A 19,313-nucleotide genomic window follows, 5' to 3' on the forward strand; every position below is an offset into this window, starting at 1 on the left:
GTCTTTTATCGCTTCCTTTTGGGCTTCTTCCTTTATTTTTTTTATTTCCTCAGTCGTCAGATATTTTGCGATCTGTGAGGCAATCGATTCCAGTTTTGCGGTAGTTGTGGCTTCTTTCTTTTGTGTAGGTAAATCCGCTTCTTTTATGCATTCCTCAAATACTGTTTTTTTCTTTCTGCCCCACTTCTCATGCCTTGAGTAAGTGAAGCAGTGAAAGATCTTTTTTTTCTCTTCAATGGTCCAATTAACTGTGGTGTAGTTTCGCTTGTTTCTTTTGGCCCACTGATGCTGTTGTTGCTGGAGTCCAGGATCAGAACTATGCTGATCTGGTGGATTATCCAGCTGAGTGTTCTTCTGTTTAGTTCCAGAACTGTCTGAACTCCTGCCACTGGTATCTGGTTGTAAATGACTGTTTGGACCTGAGTTGCTGGCTGGTTGTGGTCCTTCATCGTCCTCTCCATCAGCTTCTGCTGTCAGGTTGCCCTTTCGTCTAAACCTTTTACAACACTCAGAACAAACAAATGCTGTTTGCCCTGTATGAATTATCATGTGCGTTTTAAGGGTATCCTTTCGTCCAAACCTTTGACCACACTCAGAACAGACAAATGCTGTTTGTCCTGTATGAATTATCATGTGCGTTTTAAGGGTATCCCTTCGTCCAAACCTTTGACCACACTCAGAACAGACAAATGCTTTTTGTCCTGTATGAATTATCATGTGTTTTTTCAGGTCGCCCTTTCGTCTAAACCTTTTACCGCACTCAGAACAGACAAATGCTTTTTGCCCTGTATGAATTATCATGTGTTTTTTCAGGTCGCCCTTTTGTCCAAATCTTTTACCACACTCAGAACAGAGAAATGTTTTTTGTCCTGTATGAATTCTAAAGTCTTTGTTCAGAGTGCCCTTCTGTTTCTGTCCTTTATTCCCATCAGAACAGCTAAATGGTTTTCCACTTGCTTCCCTCCCCTTTTGCTGCGCTGAGTCGTTCATGTGACCAGATGCTTTTCCATATTTAGAGCCTTTAAATTGTTTTTCATCAGTGTTGCCTGAATGAACAATATTGGTATTTTTTCGACAGTTAAAACGTGACTGAAGTTTTGTGGTCTCTTTCCAGTCCTCGCTGTCATCGGTCTCAGTTCCAGAACTGTCTGAACTCCTGCCACTGGTATCTGGTTGTAAATGACTGTTTGGACCTGAGTTGCTGGCTGGTTGTGGTCTTCCATCATCCTCTCCATCAGCTTCTGCTGTCCTGTCTGTTTTCCTCTGTGTGTTTCCAGGTGGCGCATCACGGAGCTGATCACTGCTCCTGACGTTCATCATCACCTGCTGCTGCATTTAAAGCCCGGCTCAACACTTTCATCTTTGCCAGAAACACAGTTTTCTCTCCATGGTATCTGGCTCCTCTGTTTGTCATATTCAGAGTTTGTGCATTCTGACGCAGCCTTTCCTGCCACTGGGTTTAGTGCGTTCCTACTTCCTACGCAGGTTACTGAGTGTGTTTAAGGACTAGTACGTTTGTACGCCTGTTGTTCTAGGGCATTTGCCATCACTTACCTTACCTGTCCTCCTTCGCAGAGATTCTGCACCCCGTCAGCTCCACAGGTGGCCCCCTGCCTCTGGTCACCGTCACCACCTCACCTTCACTTCCTGAGTCTCCATTCCTCTCGGTCCAGCCTGTTCGTCATCTTTGATTCTGGTTCCCTCGGACTGTGGCTCCCTGTGTCAATGGCAGCCCAGCCTTGGTCTCCACGCTCCAGGCCTCCAGCACATTTTCAAATTCTGTTGCACATTTGCATCTGTTTGTACAATAAATCTTGTTCATCTTGTCCATTCAGCTTCCCGTACTTGGGGTCTGCAATTCACTTTGGGTTTCGACCATAACAATCACATGACATACAAACTACCAATCAAAGGACAAGGATTTATTTAGGCATTATATAATACCAAATGTTATTATTATCATTATTATTGTTTCAAGTCTCTCATGTGCAGCTTTTATGTAGTACATCCCAGGCATCGTATGGTACACTCTAAATAATATATCATGCCCTTCAATTGATGTATGTGCTTGTGCACTACAGATCCACACCTGAGTGCAGCCATTGAATATGAAACACACATTTTGATATGTTTGCACATGCATGAACTGTTCAGCACATGTAACTTTTTAATACAAAACAGTGGCGGCTCCAGAGATTTTTTCTGCAGGTGCTATGGGGGAGCTTGTCATTTTTATGAGGGTACTATGGGCTCGTGTGTCATGATGGCTCTCTGCTACACCTCTGCCACATTCATGGGCATGCGTACACATAGCTACATTCTGATCTGCGACAGTCACTAATGCCATACAGAATCACAGAAAATCACACACAAACCTAGGCTACTGTTCAATACAAATATCCACAGACCTACACATGCACTCTAAAACATTCCAGCTGCATTTAGTTATCTTCACTTGCTACCTCTCTTTAACATAAAGAACTCTTACAAGTTTTGGATGTTGAACTCAACTTTATAAGTTGAGTTGAGTTGTAAAGTTGAGTTCAACATCCAAAACTTGTAAGAGCTCTTTATGTTAAAGACAGGTAGCAAGTGCACATAACTAAACACAGCTGCAATGTTTTAGCGTGTGTAGCCTATATAGCCTCAGGGAAAAATGCCAACAGTGGGCCAAAGAAAAAAATCTTTCACCTAACATTGATGCCTTCATAACAGAACAATACACCTGTTATTGTGGTTAAGAGCAAAAGCATCAATGATTTGGCTCCTGTTTGGAGGCCATGTTCTCTGAGGGGTAATTGCCAGGAGTGACACCGAGTCACTGGTTTGTCTGTGCCTACTGCTGTTCCTCAGGTAGTTCTTTAGGTGACACAGACTTCACTTCTTTCCAATTCCACTCACGGATATTTGGGCAGCAAAAACTGAACCATTTAAGCAACTTGAAACTGCACTCACTGCAGTATGACGTCATCATTGATGGTGGAAAAACTCATCCATGCCTTTGTTTCCTGTAGGCTTGACTACTGTAACTCCCTGCTCTTTGGGATCTTTGGAAAAAACCTTCAAAGGCTCCAATACATTAAAAACAGTGCAGCTAGAACTCTGATGAGAGTACATAAACAGGAACACATTACACCTATACTCCATAACCTTCAGTGACTCCCCATCACCTACAGAATCCATTTTAAGATTGCTTTCATCACCCACTAATGCATCCATGGCAATGCCCCCACATACCTCAAACACCTCCTCACACATTCTCCTGTTCCCTCCGTTCATACAACACTAATCTTTTCTGTCCCCCTCGCACCAAGCTTCAGCATATTTGGAACTCCCTCCCTGACCATCTGAGGGCTCCACAAACTGTGGAAGCTTAAAAAAAAGCCCCAAGACATACCTGTTTAGACAGGCCTCTTACAGGTCTCAATAATTTGGATCTATTGCATCTTCATCTTTTTATTCTATTTTATTATTTTATTTTGGTTTTATTCTATTCTCTCATTTATCCATGGTTTTATTTTATTTTTTCCTGTAACACTTTGAGATTTTTATTAATGAAAGGTGCATTATAAATTAAACATTATTATCATGATGTTGAATGTGATGCCATTAAACGTCAAGTTACACTCATTTTGTGTAAAACAGTTTGTTGATGAATGTTTATTTTCTTTTACGAGTGGAATATTTATCTAATCACAGATATCTGAAAATAGCAGAAGTGTCTTACTGTGGAAAACTGAAATGATGATGTCATCGCCCTGCCTCTGTAACATGTTCTTCACAGTGTAACTTAACAGTCTAATTTAGCATATTATTATTTTTTTCTTCTTGTTGGTGGTCTTTCTCAGTCTGAGAAACTCACCCAGAGCAGACAGACACCGAGGGATTTCTTTAAAAACTATAATACCCCCTTTAAAAACCCTTAACAAGTAATTTCCATCATAACGAATTAACACATTTCCACACGTCATCTTCCAAAACAAGGGTATCATGTGGAGAACAGTTTTTATTTGTGATGATGAATCCAGACAACAGGTCAGATTAAAAGCCTTTATTTAATCCATGAGCCAGCTTCTAAAGTTTTAGCTTTAGTTGCTACATTAATTAGCCCCACGTCGTCTTCTCCATTTTTTTGTAGAAGTGTTACAGTGTTACATACAGGCCTGGCATATGTACTACATGGTTTCATTGGATCTGTGAGAACAGAGATATTTCTTGAATTGAACACTTTTTGAAAATAAAGAAAAAGATTGTATAGCAGAAGTTCAGTTTCAGTGTAGAAAAGACCTTAAAAATATGGGATGAAATTAAATTAAAATAATAAATGAGGAATTATTTTCTTGGGGATGCTATGGGGGTGCTATGACAAATCCAGGGGAAGCTCTAGCACCCCCTAGTGCTCACTAGTGCCACCCATGATACAGAACGTGGAACAATGTTCTGCAACAGTTTCAAAACAGTGTTTCGAGTTTGTCATCACTATTTTGCAATGCAGATGAAAAGTTTGGTTATCACCATAAGTTGCAACTTGTATTTATTCTTTAATTACAGTTTTACTTTACCATTCTCTTGTATATTTCATCCAATATTTTCCCCACAGTTGCTAGCTGATCAGTCTGGTACCTCTCCATTCACTTTTCTTTTCCAGGGGGCAGTACTATTGGACGCACACAAAACTGCCTCTGGACGCTATTGGATAGCAGCAACCCATTCTCACAGCAGTTCATGGCAGCGTTACAGAAAGTACATTAATCCATGGGTTCATGATGGGGGCATGACAATGAGCCACTTTTTGTAATGGGGCACGAAATGTGGGTTGACGGGGGGGAGGGGTTCTGGGGTTTATGTTAGGGTTAGGGGAGGGTAGACACTTATTATGGTTAGAGTTAGGGGAAAGGGAGGATAAAATATAGCAAAATAAAAAAAACGTGTCACGAAAATCAGGCGCTTTTCGTGTTTGCGGTTCTTCTTGTACAGACATAATAATGTCCACGTCATTCAAACCAGAAGTGAGAGCTGTTTCAAATAATCATTCCATATCAGCAGGAGCTACACAGTAGCTCAGTGAACCATACGAGGTCTGTCCAAAAAGTAACGGACCTTTTTATTTTTTTCAAAAACTATATGGATTTGAATCACGTGTGATTGCATCAGCCAAGCTTGAACCTTCGTGCGCATGCGTGAGTTTTTTCACGCCTGTCGGTTGTGTCATTCGCCTGTGGGCAGGCTTTGAGTGAGCACTGGTCCACCCCCCTCGTCGGATTCACATTGTCAGGGAAATATTTGAGTGATTTGGAGCTTTGCTGCATCAAATTTTTCCAGAAACTGTGAGAGACAGCCAGGTGGACACCATTCACTAAATTCAGACAAAAACTCCTGTAACAGTGGAATGTGCCGAAAAAGTCTTGATGTCCACGGCTTCTGCCATTTCTGTGGTAGTCAGACGACGTCCCGGATCACCACAGCATTCAGTTTGGAAATGATCTGGTCGTCTGAGCCTGTCGATCGCTGCTCGGAACGCGCCGCGCTCTCAGCCGCTGTGGGCGGTCTTTAAACCGGCTGTAACACTCCTCAATCTGTGTGATCCCCATAAAATCGTCCCTACAAGCCATCTGAATTTAGCGAATGGTGTCCACCTGGCTGTCTCTCACAGTTTCTGGAAAAATTTGATGCAGCAAAGCTCTAAATCATTCTGCCATTTCCCTGACAATGAAAATCCGACGAGGGGGGTGGACCAGTGCTCACTCAAAGCCTGCCCACAGGCAAATGACGCAACCGACAGGTGTGAAAAAACTCACGCATGCGCACGAAGGTTCAAGCTTGGCTGATGCAATCACACGTGATTCAAATCCATATAGTTTTTGAAAAAAATAAAAAGATTTGTTACTTTTTGGACAGACCTCATAGGTAGTTGTGATTGGCCCTGCCAGCAAAAGGCTGTGACTCGGAGGAGCACCAGACTCTTTTGCAATGCAAACTTATTTGGTCTGGTTTCCCAGACTACAGGAAAGCTCCACAGATATTCAGAATTTTCCATAATCCATCCCATATTCACTAACCATCCAGCAGGGGGCAGACATATCTATGTGACACTACACAAGTAAAACAAAATTGCTCTTTTGATTTATCTGGCACATCAAAGGTCACAACAGCTGAGTTCATCTTCATGTTATTCTCTTTTAATTTTGTGAGTAACTAGATGATAGTATTTATTGTCCTTGACTTATTGTCTACACAAGCTGCCAAGGATGGACTAACTGACCCACTCATCTTCTACGTTGTTCCATACACAGGGAATTAAGTATAAAATAACTGTAATTCAGAAATGGTGAATGTGCTGCTTTTGTTGAACCCCTTAAATTAAATCTGAAAGTGTACACAAGCACTTATTCAATGTTTCATTTCAACACCACAGAGGCAAAATTGCAATGAAAGGCATCAGAAGACTGATACATACCCTGCACACTTTTACATACCACAGTATAAATGTACAAGTGTCAGGGTTTGAGTTTTGTTTTGTTATCTGTTTTATTTTTCTGGTGTATTTTGTTATTTTTTTCTGATTCATTGGTTTTCTGTGTGGTTTTTCTCTTGCTGGGTTTTTCTGCTTGGCTGTGTCTGTCTCACTCTTGTCTGTCTCTTGGTTCTTGGTGGTGGGTGTTTCACTCCCTCTGGCCACGCCCTTGTTCTGGTGCTTTCCACACACACCTGTTCCTGATTTGCAGCTCGTCACCTGGATTTATATAAGCTCACTTGGTTTAGTCCATCGCCAGATGGATGTGCATTGTGCCTCTTTCCAGCTCTGTTCCTTGTGTTCCATAGTCCTGCCTGCCTCATATAGTGTTCCTGGCCTCCCGCCTGTTTGATCGACCACGCCTCAGCCTGATCATTTTTGTACTGCTGTATTTTCTGGACTGCTTACTTGTGTACCGACCTCTGCTATCCTCACAAGTAAAGCTGTTTTACAACCAGAGATGTTTGTTCCAGCTGTGCATTTGTGTCCAACCAGCCTGATAGATCAATCTGGCCATCAATGGACACTGCCGGCTCTAACCCATTCGAGCTGGCAGTACGTCACCACAGTAGGCAGCGAGCTCAGCAGGAAGACCAGCTTATTGCTCTCACTTACGGGTTTAGTGAATTTGCTAAATGAAATAAACTCAAAAAGACATAAACGCATTTATGTCTTCAGTGATCACCCAGATGGGACAATTACTGTCTAAATTTAATCCTCAGGCTAATTCCGACACGGTCACCGGTAGCTTCAGTGTTCCACCTCCAAGGCCATCAGCAGCCTCACTGGCTTCCGTACCTGAACCTGTTTTTTGCAACCAGCTGTCTTGACTTGAATGCTTCTCAGATGAGTCTAGTGACATCAGACCATGGGGTATTTCTGTAATTATTGTATGGCTTTTGCCTTACAATATAAGGCACCTTGGGGCAACTGTTTGTTGTGATTTGGCGCTATATAAATAAAATTGATTTGATTTGATGCAAATTTGATTTTGTCTTCTCTTGCCAGGTCTCTCCACCTTAAACTGTTTAAGCTCATGCGGCCTCTGGTGGTGCTCACTGTAGATGGTCATGAATTGCGTCGTATTACTCATCATACTCAATCTGTCAGAATGATCGTGTCTGAAATCCACTCTGAATCTATTAGCTTTTACATTTTTGATAATATGACTCACCTGACAATTTTGGGGCACCTCTGGTTGCAACAACACGGTCCCAATTTTGATATTTGATTGGTTAAAGGGAGGGATTGTTTCTTGGGCACCTGCTTGTAAAAATTCCTGTCTGCTTAAACCTATACGTACTCAACCCAGATCACATGGGGGTGTCGCCATGCTACCATGACTTGGCATCCGTATTTAGTAAGATCAAAGATAAATCATTACTGCCTCAATGCGATTATGCTATTGTGCTCCTCCCTGGGGCAAGCCCACCTTGGGGAAAGCTCTTTTCTCTGTCGGCTCCTGAACGCAATGCTATGAACGAGTACATTCAGGAATCGCTAGCAGCTAGTCTGATAAGACATTCGTCATAGCCTGCAGGGGCGGGGTTCTTTTTTGTAGAGAAAAAGGATAAGTCACTTCGCCCATGCATCGATTATCGCGGACCCAATGACATAACAATAAAGAACCGTTATCCGCTGCCTCTCATGTCCTCCGAGTTTGAGTTATTGGAAGGAGCCAAACTCGATTTTTACCAAACTCGATCTTCGCAATGCATATCACTTAGTCAGAATTAAACAAAGTGATGAATGAAAAACTGTGTTTAACACACCTTCTGGACACTATGAGTATTTAATAATGCCTTTTGGCCTCACTAACGCCCCTGCAGTGTTCCAAAATTTGGTTAATGATGTATTGACGAAATATCTTAACAAGTTTGTCTTCGTTTATCTGGATGATATACTGTTATTCTCCCCCAACCTTGAAACCCACACCCACCATGTTCACACCATTTTTCAGATCTTGTTGCACCACAAACTTTTTGTTAAAGCCGAGGCGTGTGAGTTTCACAAACCTACAGTATTGTTTCTGGGATTTGTGATTGCAGAGGAGGAGATGAAGATGGACCCTGTCTATGTTTTAGAGTAGACAGGGTCCATCCCCTGTGGGACTGGACAGTTCCTACCTCGCGGAAGGAGGTTCAAACAGTGCTAATTTCTACCGAAAATTCATGCGAAATTTCAGCATGATCGCAGCACCGTTGCATGAGGTTGCGTCATCTTTCCGGCCGTTTGTCTGGACGCCGGGGTGCGATGAGGCTTTTAGGGTCTTAAAACATCACTTTACTGTGGCTCCTGTTCTGCTCCTCCCTGACCCCGCTCGACAGTTCGTGGTTGAGGTTGGCAATTCTGATGTTGGTGTTGGTGCGGTGCTCCTCAAAAGTAAACTCCTCTGACAATACGCTGCACCTGTTCACCTTTCTGTCTAAAAAAAACTGACTGCTGCCGAGCGTAACTACAGCATCGGGGACTGGGAACGGTTTGCACTGAAAGTAGCCTTGGAGGAGTGGCATCACTGGTTGGAGGGGGCACAAATGCCGTTCTTCTTTTATACAGATAATAAGAATTTAGCATATCTGCAAACTGCAAAACGTGTCAATGCTCATCAGGCTAGGTGGGCAATTTTCTTCAGCTGTTTTGACTTCATGCTCTCTTATTGGCTGGGCTCCAAGAATGGCAAACCTGATGCGTTGTCAAGACAGGGCAACTCAATAGACATGCTGTCCAATCCAGGAACAATTCTGCCTGCATCCTGCTTTGTTTCAGCCTTAACCTGGGATACTGAATCTAGGGTCAAGTCTCCTGTAGGTAATACACCGGTTCCTCCAGGTTGCCCTCTGGGAAAGCTTTTTGTACCAGCAGCTCTCAGGGGGGATGTGATCAGGTGGGGGCATGACACTCGCTTCTCTTGCCACCCAGAAATTAAGAAGACAGTGTTTGTTGTTCAGCAGAGGTTCTGATGGCCTGGGTTATTAAAAGATGTCAGGCAGTGTGGGATGAGCTCATCCCACACTCGACACTCTTATTGCAGCAGTCCCACAGTCCGAGAAACTTTTTGTCCTCGGGGACTTCAATGCCAGAGTAGGGGTTGACCACCAGACCTGGGATGGTGCCATTGGAAGACATGGTATTGGCAGGTGCAACAGCAAGGGACTGCTGCTTCTCAAAACCTGTGCTGCACATGACCTCGTCATCACCAACACCTTGTTCCGCCTCCCAATCTGCAACAAAACATCTTGGATGCACCTGCGCTCTAGGCACTGACATCTGATTGATTATGTCATCACCAGGAAGAGAGATAGGCAGGACGTGCGGGTGACTAAGTCGATGTCCGGCGCCGAGTGCTGGACACCAGCTCATCGTCTCTAAGTGCAAACTTCGCATTCAACCAGCAAGAAGACCCCAGGGTCAGGAGGCTGTAAAGAGGCTCAACATCTCGAAGCTGAAGAAGGTCGCCGACCAATTCTGCAGCGACTTGTATGACAGGCTACCTGACACGCTGAATGACCAGGACAGCATTGAGGAACAGTGGGCTGCGTTCAGAGATACTGTCTATTCCACGGCTCTCGAACATCTCGGACCAACCACACGTAAAAACCAGGACTGGTTTGACGAGAACGAGGAAGGGATTCAGTCGCTGCTGACAGAGAAACACCAGCTGTTCCGAGTCCACCAGAACGACCCCTCCTCACAAGCGAAGAAAGATGCTTTCATCAACGCCAGGCAAAGGGTCCAAAAGAAGATACGTAAGATGCAAGATGCCTGGTTCAGCAAGAAGTCCGATGAAATCCAGGGCTATGCGGACAGTCATAACATCAAGTGTTTCTAAGACTCACTGAAGGCTGTCTACGGACCTCAGTCCTCAGGCTCCTCCCCCCTCCTCAGTGCAGATGGGACCCAACTGCTGACAGAGAAAAAGCAGATACTGGAGAGATGGGCTGAACATTTCAACCAGGTCCTCAATTGCCCTGCCGTAATCAATGAAGAGGCCATTGCGCGCCTGCCTCAAGTGGAGATCAATGAAGACCTTGACACTCCGCCCACAGAAGATGAAGTCAGACAGGCCATCAAACAGCTCTCCTGCGGCAAAGCTCCAGGATCAGATGCTATTCCTGCTGAAGTGTACAAGGCAGGCGGCCCAGCATTGCTGCAAAGACTGACCAAACTCTTCCAGTCACTGTGGAGCGCAGGCGAGATCCCCCAACAGTTGAAGGACGCCAGTATCGTCCACATCTATAAGAGGAAAGGCAACCGCAGCAATGTGACAACTACAGAGGCATCTCCCTTCTGTCCACTGCAGGAAAAGTCCTGGCTCGAATCCTGCTCAATCGTCTACTACAACACCTTGAGCAGGGCATCCTCCCAGAAAGTCAGTGCGGATTCCGTGCTGGACGTGGAACTGTGGACATGATATTTGCTGTGCGCCAACTTCAGAAAAAGTGCCAGGAGCAGCACAGCGACCGCCAACCAGGCCTGCAGCAGCTGCATCATCCAGGACCAGTACTTCTGCATCGGTTGCCACCGGCCCTGGGCTACAGCATCGGCTACTGGTTTGTCATCCCTGCAGGGAAGCAGGGATGTCACAGGCAAGCCAAAGGTCTCAAACTTGTTCCAGAAAGGGCAGAGAGGTTGCAGGCTTTCTTTCGAACCTCCCACTCCACCAGATGATTTCACTGATTAACATCACTTTGAGCAGATGGAATCAGTTCATCAGTTCATCAGTTGAATTTTTCTTTTTTGCTTGTTCAAAAAAGAAAAATTTTTTGTACAAGCAATTTTTAAGTCATAGAACAACTGAGGCTGAGAGTAAATACAAGACATAAAAACAAGTTAAGCAATATCATGCGATCTTGCAAAAGGCAGTATTACAGTGATTTGTTGGAAAAAATAAAACAAACATCAAAGGTACTGGGAAGCTCTTAAATCAAATAAAAAAAAGTTGTCAAAGACTATCCAACATATTTTTACTCAAATTCTGATAGTTATTTTGCCAATGTGGTGAAAAATTTAGCAAATTCAATTGTACCTTTTAATATGAGTCCTTGGGATAACAGGACAATGAGGAATAACCTTTCACGTTCAATATTTATTAGGGACACTGATGAATATGAAATAATTGACATAGTACATAAACTAAAGGGGAAAAAAATCAACTGATTATGAGAATTTTGATACGTCTTTGATAAAAAATATTATTGATTGTGTGATTAAACCTTTAACATATCTGTAACTTGTCATTAACGACTGGGAGATTTCCTTCCAAAATAAAAATAGCTAAAGTGGTACCACTGTACAAATCTGGTGATAAACACATTTTTTCAAACTACAGGCCAATCTCACTGCTACCTCAGTTTTCAAAAATTCTGGAAAAAGTATTCATTAAGAGGTTGGATGATTTTATATCCAAACATCACATACTAAATGAGCAGCAATATGCATTTAGAAAAAATTGTACTTCAGTGGCGGTACATATCACAAATGCAATTGAAAACAAACAATACACAGTAGGGTTTTTTCAACTTACAGAAAACATGTGATCATACCGTACTATTTGATGAATTATGGAAGTGTGGCATCAGAGGATTAGCACATGATTGGATAGCCAGTTACTTGCACAATAGGTATCAATGTGTTCACTTGGGTGGGATAAATTCAGAATTTTTGAGATGCATTTGTGGGGTAGCCCAGGGCTCAGTCCTTGGGCCTTTGCTGTTTCTTTTATATATTAATGATATTAGTTTATTTTCTAAGTTTGTCAGTTGTATTTTATTTGTTGATGACATGACTGTGTTTTGCAGTGGGGATCATTTGGGACAGGTCCTGGACACGGTGGAGAGGGAACTACAGAAGTTTAAGGAATGGTTTGATTATACCAAACTGTCACTTCACTTTGGTAAAATAAAGTGTATCATATTTGGTAATAAGCCCAGAAGAAATTTGTGTGTACACGATGTTGAAATTGAACTCGTGAATGAAACTAAATTTCTTGGGGTCTTTATTGATGATAAGTTAGATAACGCATATGAAGTATGTTAAATCTAAAATGTCAACGATCATTGCCATTTTGTATAAAGCACAGGACTTCCTTTCCCAACACTTGTTGGTTACTTTGTATCATTCATTACTTGTTCCATACATGACCTTCTGTATTGAAATTTGGGGAACCACCTACAAAACTAATACAAATCCTATATTTTTACTTCAAAAGAAAGCTATAAGAATTATTAGTAAGAAACCATATTTTAAGCCAACAAATCCATTGTTTGTCTGTTTGCATATTTTGAAATTTGGGGATTTGATTGATTATATCATAATACAAATTATGTTCAAAGTACAAAACAAACTTCTACCACAACATGTCCAGGACCTGTTTAAAATGAAGGACTCCAGTTATAACACTATTATTTCAGAAATTAAACATTCGAACTACCATAAAAAGTAATTGTGTTTCTGTTAAAGGTGTTAACATTTGGAATAATTTCCCGGATAACATAAAATCACTTTATTTGGTTGGCTTTAAAAGGCTCTACAAAAACTATCTGACTACTTGCTATAGTATGTTAAATTAGATTTATTGATTTTGTTTTGTTTTGGCGCACTGCTGTTTGCATGTTTGTGTTTTTGAAATTTTAGTTCAGGGATCAATTTATACTTTGTATTAGCTATGATGGGTATATACATATGTATAATTTTTATTTTTGGTTAAAGGGGTAGGCATATACCCGCTTTTGCTTCTGCCTATAGGCAGAAGCAAAAGCTATGATATTTCTCTGTGTATACACCCTTCGGGCACATGGGTGCATTGTTGGATTATTTTTTTCTTTCTTTGTATGTTTTGGATCTGTGTGTGCCAAATAAATTCATTCATTCATTCATGTCACTGATTATGTAAATGCTTGCCAAATGTGTGCTATTCATAACACATCTAACCGCCCGCCTGTGGGCTCGTAAATTTCATTGCCAGTTCCTACTTGCCCCTGGTCACACATCACCTTGGATTTTGTTACTGGACTTCTGCCCTCAAAGGGAAATAATGGTTGTGTTAACTGTAGGTTGTCTAAGATGGCTGACTTTATCCCTCTGCTTAAACTTCCCTCAGCTAAAGAACCAGCCGAGGTTATGCTCTCTCAGGTATTTAAATTGCATGGTTTCCCCAGGATATCATGTCTGATCGGGGTCCTCAATTTGTCTCCAACTTCTGGAGGGAATTCTGCCGCCTCCTCTGGGTCACTGCCAGCTTAACCTCAGGCTACCATCCACAAGCCAATGGTCAGACAGAATGCCTAAACCAGGAACTTGAAAAAGGACTCCGGATTCTCTCCTCCCAGCATCCTGCCTCATGGTCATCTCAACTGCCTTGGATAGAACTTGCTCATAACAGCCTACCTTCTGTGTCCTCTGGTTTTTTCCCCTGTTCATGTTGTATATGGTCATCAACCTTCTCTGTTTCTGTCCACAGTTCATAGCTCTTGTGTCTCTTCAGCCCTTGGACTCATTCTCTACTGCCGACGAACCTGGGAATGGGTGAGAAGGGCCCTGCTATAGTCTTCAATGGTCTATAAGACTGCTGCTGACCGGAAAAGGTCCACTGCACCTCCATACGAGCCTGGTCAGAAAGTTTTGCTCTCGACTCATCACCTCCCATTGAAAGGACTGCCCAGAAAACTAGCTCCCAGGTTCGTTAGTTCATTCCTGGTTTCCATAGTTGTTAACCCAGTGTCTGTTCACCTCCGTCTCCCAAGGTCTATGCGCATCCATCCCACCTTTCAGGTCAGCCATGTGAAGCCTGATTGTTCTAGCCGTACTTGTGTACCAACCTTTGCTATCCTCACAAGTAAAGCCTTTTTACAACCAGAGCTGTTTGTTCGAGCTGTGCATTTGTGTCCAACCATAAATATACAAGTAATAAATATACAAATGTTCTGTAATTGTGTTTTTGACTATCTGTGACTTCATGATATGACTTCTCTCTGACTTCATTATGAAGTCATTCATACCAATCAATGACAAATATTTTGCTGATCAATACATGCTTTCGATCATTCATCTAGGCTTCTTGGTTGTTGGGATATGTAATAAATAAATAAGTGTGGGCAGCACAGTGGTTTAGTGGTTAGCACTGTTGCCTCACAGCAAGAAGGTCATGGGACTGATTCCCACCTGTGGCCTTTCTGTGTGGAGTTTGCATGTTCTGCCCGTGTTTGTGTGGGTTCTCTCTGGGTTATGATTTTTGTACTGCTGTGTTTTTTGGACTGCCTTCTTGTCTACCGACCTCTGCTATCCACACCAGTAAAGCCTTTTACTAACTAGAGCTGTTTGTTTGAGCCTCGCATTTGTGTCCAACTGTTTTTGACCAACCTGCCTGTCAGTTGGGAACAATCCCCCTCTTCGTGTTGTGCGCAGCCCACCTCCTCTAGTCGTGAGTAGCATGTCCTGGTGACGTGCCCTTTCTTGTTGCAGCCTCTTTAAAATGGCAGTCGTCTGGCACGTGTCCTCTCCCTTTGCACCTGTAGCACGGTTTTGCACTGTCCTTTTTTTGAGAACAGCTTTCTTGAAAAAGATTTCCACAGCTGCTCTGTGGAAATCGGAAATCCTTTTTTCAGGGACTTTGTGACCACTACTTTGCGTTTTGTTTTGCCACTTCGTGTGCCAGGGCCATTTAGCTCCTGTTAACATTGTCTTTGGTGTGGGCAGCATTTAACATTTGCTCCCACAGCTCTGACCACCACAAACAAATATCTCTCTTAATGCATCATTCAAAAATGCTTCAAATTTGCATGTTGAAGCTAGTTTTCTGAGACTAGCCATAAATTCACTGATAGACTCATCTTCTCTTTGCCTTCGGGTGTTAAGCTTATATCTTTCAGCGATAAAGTTCGTTTTGGGCACTAAATGGGTGCACAGGAGACTTATTAAGTCGGTCAACTTACTTACAGACGGTTTTAATGATGAACACAAGTCCTTTAGCAGGGTGTGGCTCTATTTTCCAACAGCCGTCAAAACACTGCTTTTGACTTTTCATCACCATACTTCAGTCCATTTTCCATGGACAATTGTTCTAGACATTCCAGGTAAGCTTCAAATTCTTCTTCTGTTCCATCGAAGCGAAGGTCTTGTCTGCTCCCGAACGTTGCCATTACACATGGGCTCAGTCGTCTCAATGGAGTTCAGGTTTCGGCTCAAAACTTACTTTCAAAGCAGTATCCCAATCTTCGTCACCAATTTCTGTTGTGTCACAGATGTTGTTTGAATATAGCCAAGGAAGCCAACAAGTGAGCACAGGAACACAGTGAACTGTATTACAGCTTTAAAGAACCAACAGGTCTCTGACTGCTCTTCTCCACCCTACTTCTGTGCTGGGCTGTCCGTAGCCACAGCCTTATATAGTGGCACTTAGCGCCCCTGCAGGTAACCCAAGTTACTGCACCTTCAGCACCTTCCAGATACCACAAAGGGTACCCCTTAAACAAATATTAAGGGAGAGTGAAATTAAATTTCGTGACTATTTACAGGATGAAAATGTATGGCAATACATGTGGTAGCGAGACCATGGAAGTTCTGAGATCGTATTGGATTAATACATGTGGTACTGAAATTGTACTGGTTCCAAGATCGTACTGGTTCCAAGATTGTAGTGGTTCCGAGATCACTGGTCCAGAGGTCGTGTGGTTTCGAGTTCTCTAGAAAACCAGGACCATATGTAGTATGATCTTTCTCTGAGGTTCTTGCATTTGCACAAAAAAGTAAGTCCCTTCGGCTGCTCCCTTGTCTTCACTCAGGGTCGCCACAGCAGATCTGAGGTGGATCTGGCACAAGTTTTACGCCGGATGCCCTTCCTGACTCAACTCCAAATTACATGGAGAAATGCGGCAGATGGGGTTTGAACTGGAAACCTTCCCTGCCGAGTACAGTATTTATTGCACAAGTTATGTTGTGTGGGCCGCTGAAGAGGAGGTACTGCTGGCCCACCACCACCAGAGGGCGCCCTGCCTGGAGTGTGGGCTCCAGGCGCCAGAGGGCGCTGCCGCCTCACGAGAGCAGCCAGGGTGACAGCTGTCACTCATCACTGGACACAGCTGTTCCACTCAGCACGGAGGTATATCAGCAGGACGGCGTCTCCACCTCAGTGCCGAGATATCGCCTTGAGATAGAGGTAAACTACTCTGCAGCATATTCTGTATATTTGATAATACGTGTTAAACCTTTCAGGACAGCTGACTACCGAAAGCCAATTGCTTGGATAAGTACTCACCTTCCTGTTTTAACGTGACGAGAGGTGGAGGGGGCTTCTTCCCTCTCCGTGTTACTGGGTGCAGCCGCATCCACACCTGTGTGTTTGTTGCTCTCTCTTGCCAGCAGTACCGGATCCGACGAGCGGAGGCAGTGGCCACCTGGGACTTCGGGACTTGGCGGTTCCGGTATTTCCAGGGTTCGGTGGCAGAGGAGATCTGGGTGGTTCCGGTTCGACTCGGACGGACGTCTCCTACCTTCGAGCCTGCCCACACGACACCAGCAGAATTCGGCTTAATCCCAAATTGTTGATTGTTGTGTCGCGTCTCGTCTTTAGTCTTCACAGGATGTCGTCTTTTAGATAACACAAACTAATTGCAAGTGATATGCTAGAAAATGACACAACACTTTAGAATAATTCAGCCTTAAGCAAGATAAAATGCACAGAGTTTTTAAGTTTATTTAAGCCTTCGACACAAAGCTTAGACAAACTGAGTCCTCTAGAGAGACTGAATAGGTGACAACCGCGCTCATCTATTTATTGGAGACCCGCGGGCATCGCTCCTCCTTCGACTTTTTTATTTATTTCATTCCCAAGACATGGTTTTCTATTGGGAAGCGTCCTCTAGTGAACCCTAAGCAGGTGTTAGGCCATTATTTCAATGTGACAAACGCTCCCATTAAAACGTGAAGGATTTACAACTGATTTTTTTAAAAGACCTTCAGCCACAGGTGCAGCTGGCCTGAGGCCCCCTCCGCACGTGGCCTCAGCCACACGTGCAGCTGGCCTGAGGCCCCTGCACGCGGCCTGCGGGAAAGCACCTAAAAGGCCTTGGAAAGCCCCTGACAGACTGAATGACTAATAGAGCCCTTTTTTTTGGGTTGAACACCTGCTAGTTCAACCAGAGGACATACAGTTCGGATCAGGACACTTGATAGTTCATCACAGTTCAAATATGGACCTAAAAATTCTTCTACAGTCCCTCCTCTGGGACTCGAAAGAGTCCCATTACATCAACTATACTCTTGGGTTGTTTACTGACAAGACATCCTCATTTGTGCATTGCAATAAAAAGAAAAACACATCACTCGACTTACTGATAACTCTGGTGCGGATATGAATATCAGTGATACGTCACACGGTAAATATATTGAAGTGCAGGTGAACCTACATACTAAGGCACAAGGTGATCAATTAGCTGGATTATATCAACGCAAGGTGACATTCAAACATTGAGTTTTGGTGTAATTCAAGGCACTTAAAATGGCCACATAAAACAAGTTACAGCAACCTCTTAATCATGGCAAAGTAAAGGCTTTACATTGACATCAGTGCAACCAATCATATTCTGGCATCTATTGTCTCACTCGACCAGAGGCTCCACCCCTTATACCTGGTTCTACATATTATTTGTTAAAGAGTCACACATTTATTATTTAAATGCATCAAATAACCCCTACGTTACCACTATTTAGTCAACCAATCAAGAAACTATTCTAAGGTTAGCGCAGCTATGTCTAGTTAAATGATAAACTCAATAAATGGTTTCCCTTCATGTCCGTCCTTAAGTCATTTGCCTTAGTCAAACATATAATGGTTTTCATTATAGGCCATTTCTCAACATTATCCACTTTGTTTTTCTTCTTTTTCAGCTTGTTTTCTAATGCCCGTTTTGGCCAGACACCAAATTTAGGCAATGCATGTCTCTTGAGGCATGCTATAATTTAAGAAAAAAGGGGTCCCTATGGTGCATCTTTACTACTAAATCTACAAACACGCCGTGTAAGGGTCCCCTTTTTATAACTTTGCAATGTGATATCTATGTGTATGCATTTAGCTTTATCTGTGTTACGCAGATGATGGTAAGGACAGACATTTACCCAACCTTCGTTACTAACATATATCCTTCTTTGTTTTTATTACACTCAGATTTCTGAAACCAGTCCGCAATTCAAACTCAAGAACCAAGATCATAGTCCGTGTTCAGTGCCATTACGTCAGTCCGCGCTCCTCAGCATTTACTCAGCATCTGAAGTTTTGGGAGAAGTTGGGGAACATGGGGAGGTTGGCCTTTCAGGGGTAATGGGGGGAGGATCAGGAATTCTGGCTTTCAGACAGTCGTGCAGTTCTCTGATGGATCTTTCCAGCTCCTTGTGCTGCTTGGCCAGGTTGTACAGGGCCCCCAGAGAATTCTTGCCCACATTCAGGGGGGTGGTGGCCAGCCCTAGCTGTTCCCTTTCCATATGCTCCATCATGCAGGCTAGCATGTCCATACTAGACTGAAGACCACACAGTTGAGTATGGAGGCCCTCCTGAGCACAAGAGATGTTGGCATTGTCACGGTGTATCCTGAACAGGTATGCAGCTGTCTGACTTAGTTGTGGCATGATTTCCTCAAATAGCTCATGGGGAATGTGATTTGTGAGGGGCAGGAGCTGCTCCAAGGTTTTTGGAACAGACTCTTGTGGAAGATGAAGCTCTCGAACCAAGATTGCCATGTCCTGTGGGGTGACCATGACCAGATTAAGGTTGTGCAATCCAGGGGACAGGAAGTACAAGGGGGAAGGC

The 19,313-nt window shown here is 43.3% G+C and overlaps 1 long non-coding RNA gene across 1 annotated transcript; it reads right to left on the bottom strand.

Moving 5' to 3' along the window:
* Positions 1–966: 966 nt before the first annotated feature.
* Positions 967–18,777, bottom strand: LOC117524758. The gene is made up of 3 exons (XR_004564848.1): positions 18,768–18,777; positions 4,156–4,163; positions 967–1,205 (listed from the first exon to the last, which is right to left on the bottom strand). It is a non-coding gene; the product is annotated as an uncharacterized LOC117524758 (long non-coding RNA).
* Between the last annotated feature and the right edge of the window lie 536 nt (positions 18,778–19,313).

Source organism: Thalassophryne amazonica, chromosome 14, assembly GCF_902500255.1.
Source record: "Thalassophryne amazonica chromosome 14, fThaAma1.1, whole genome shotgun sequence".
NCBI classification, from domain to species: Eukaryota; Metazoa; Chordata; class Actinopteri; order Batrachoidiformes; family Batrachoididae; genus Thalassophryne; species Thalassophryne amazonica.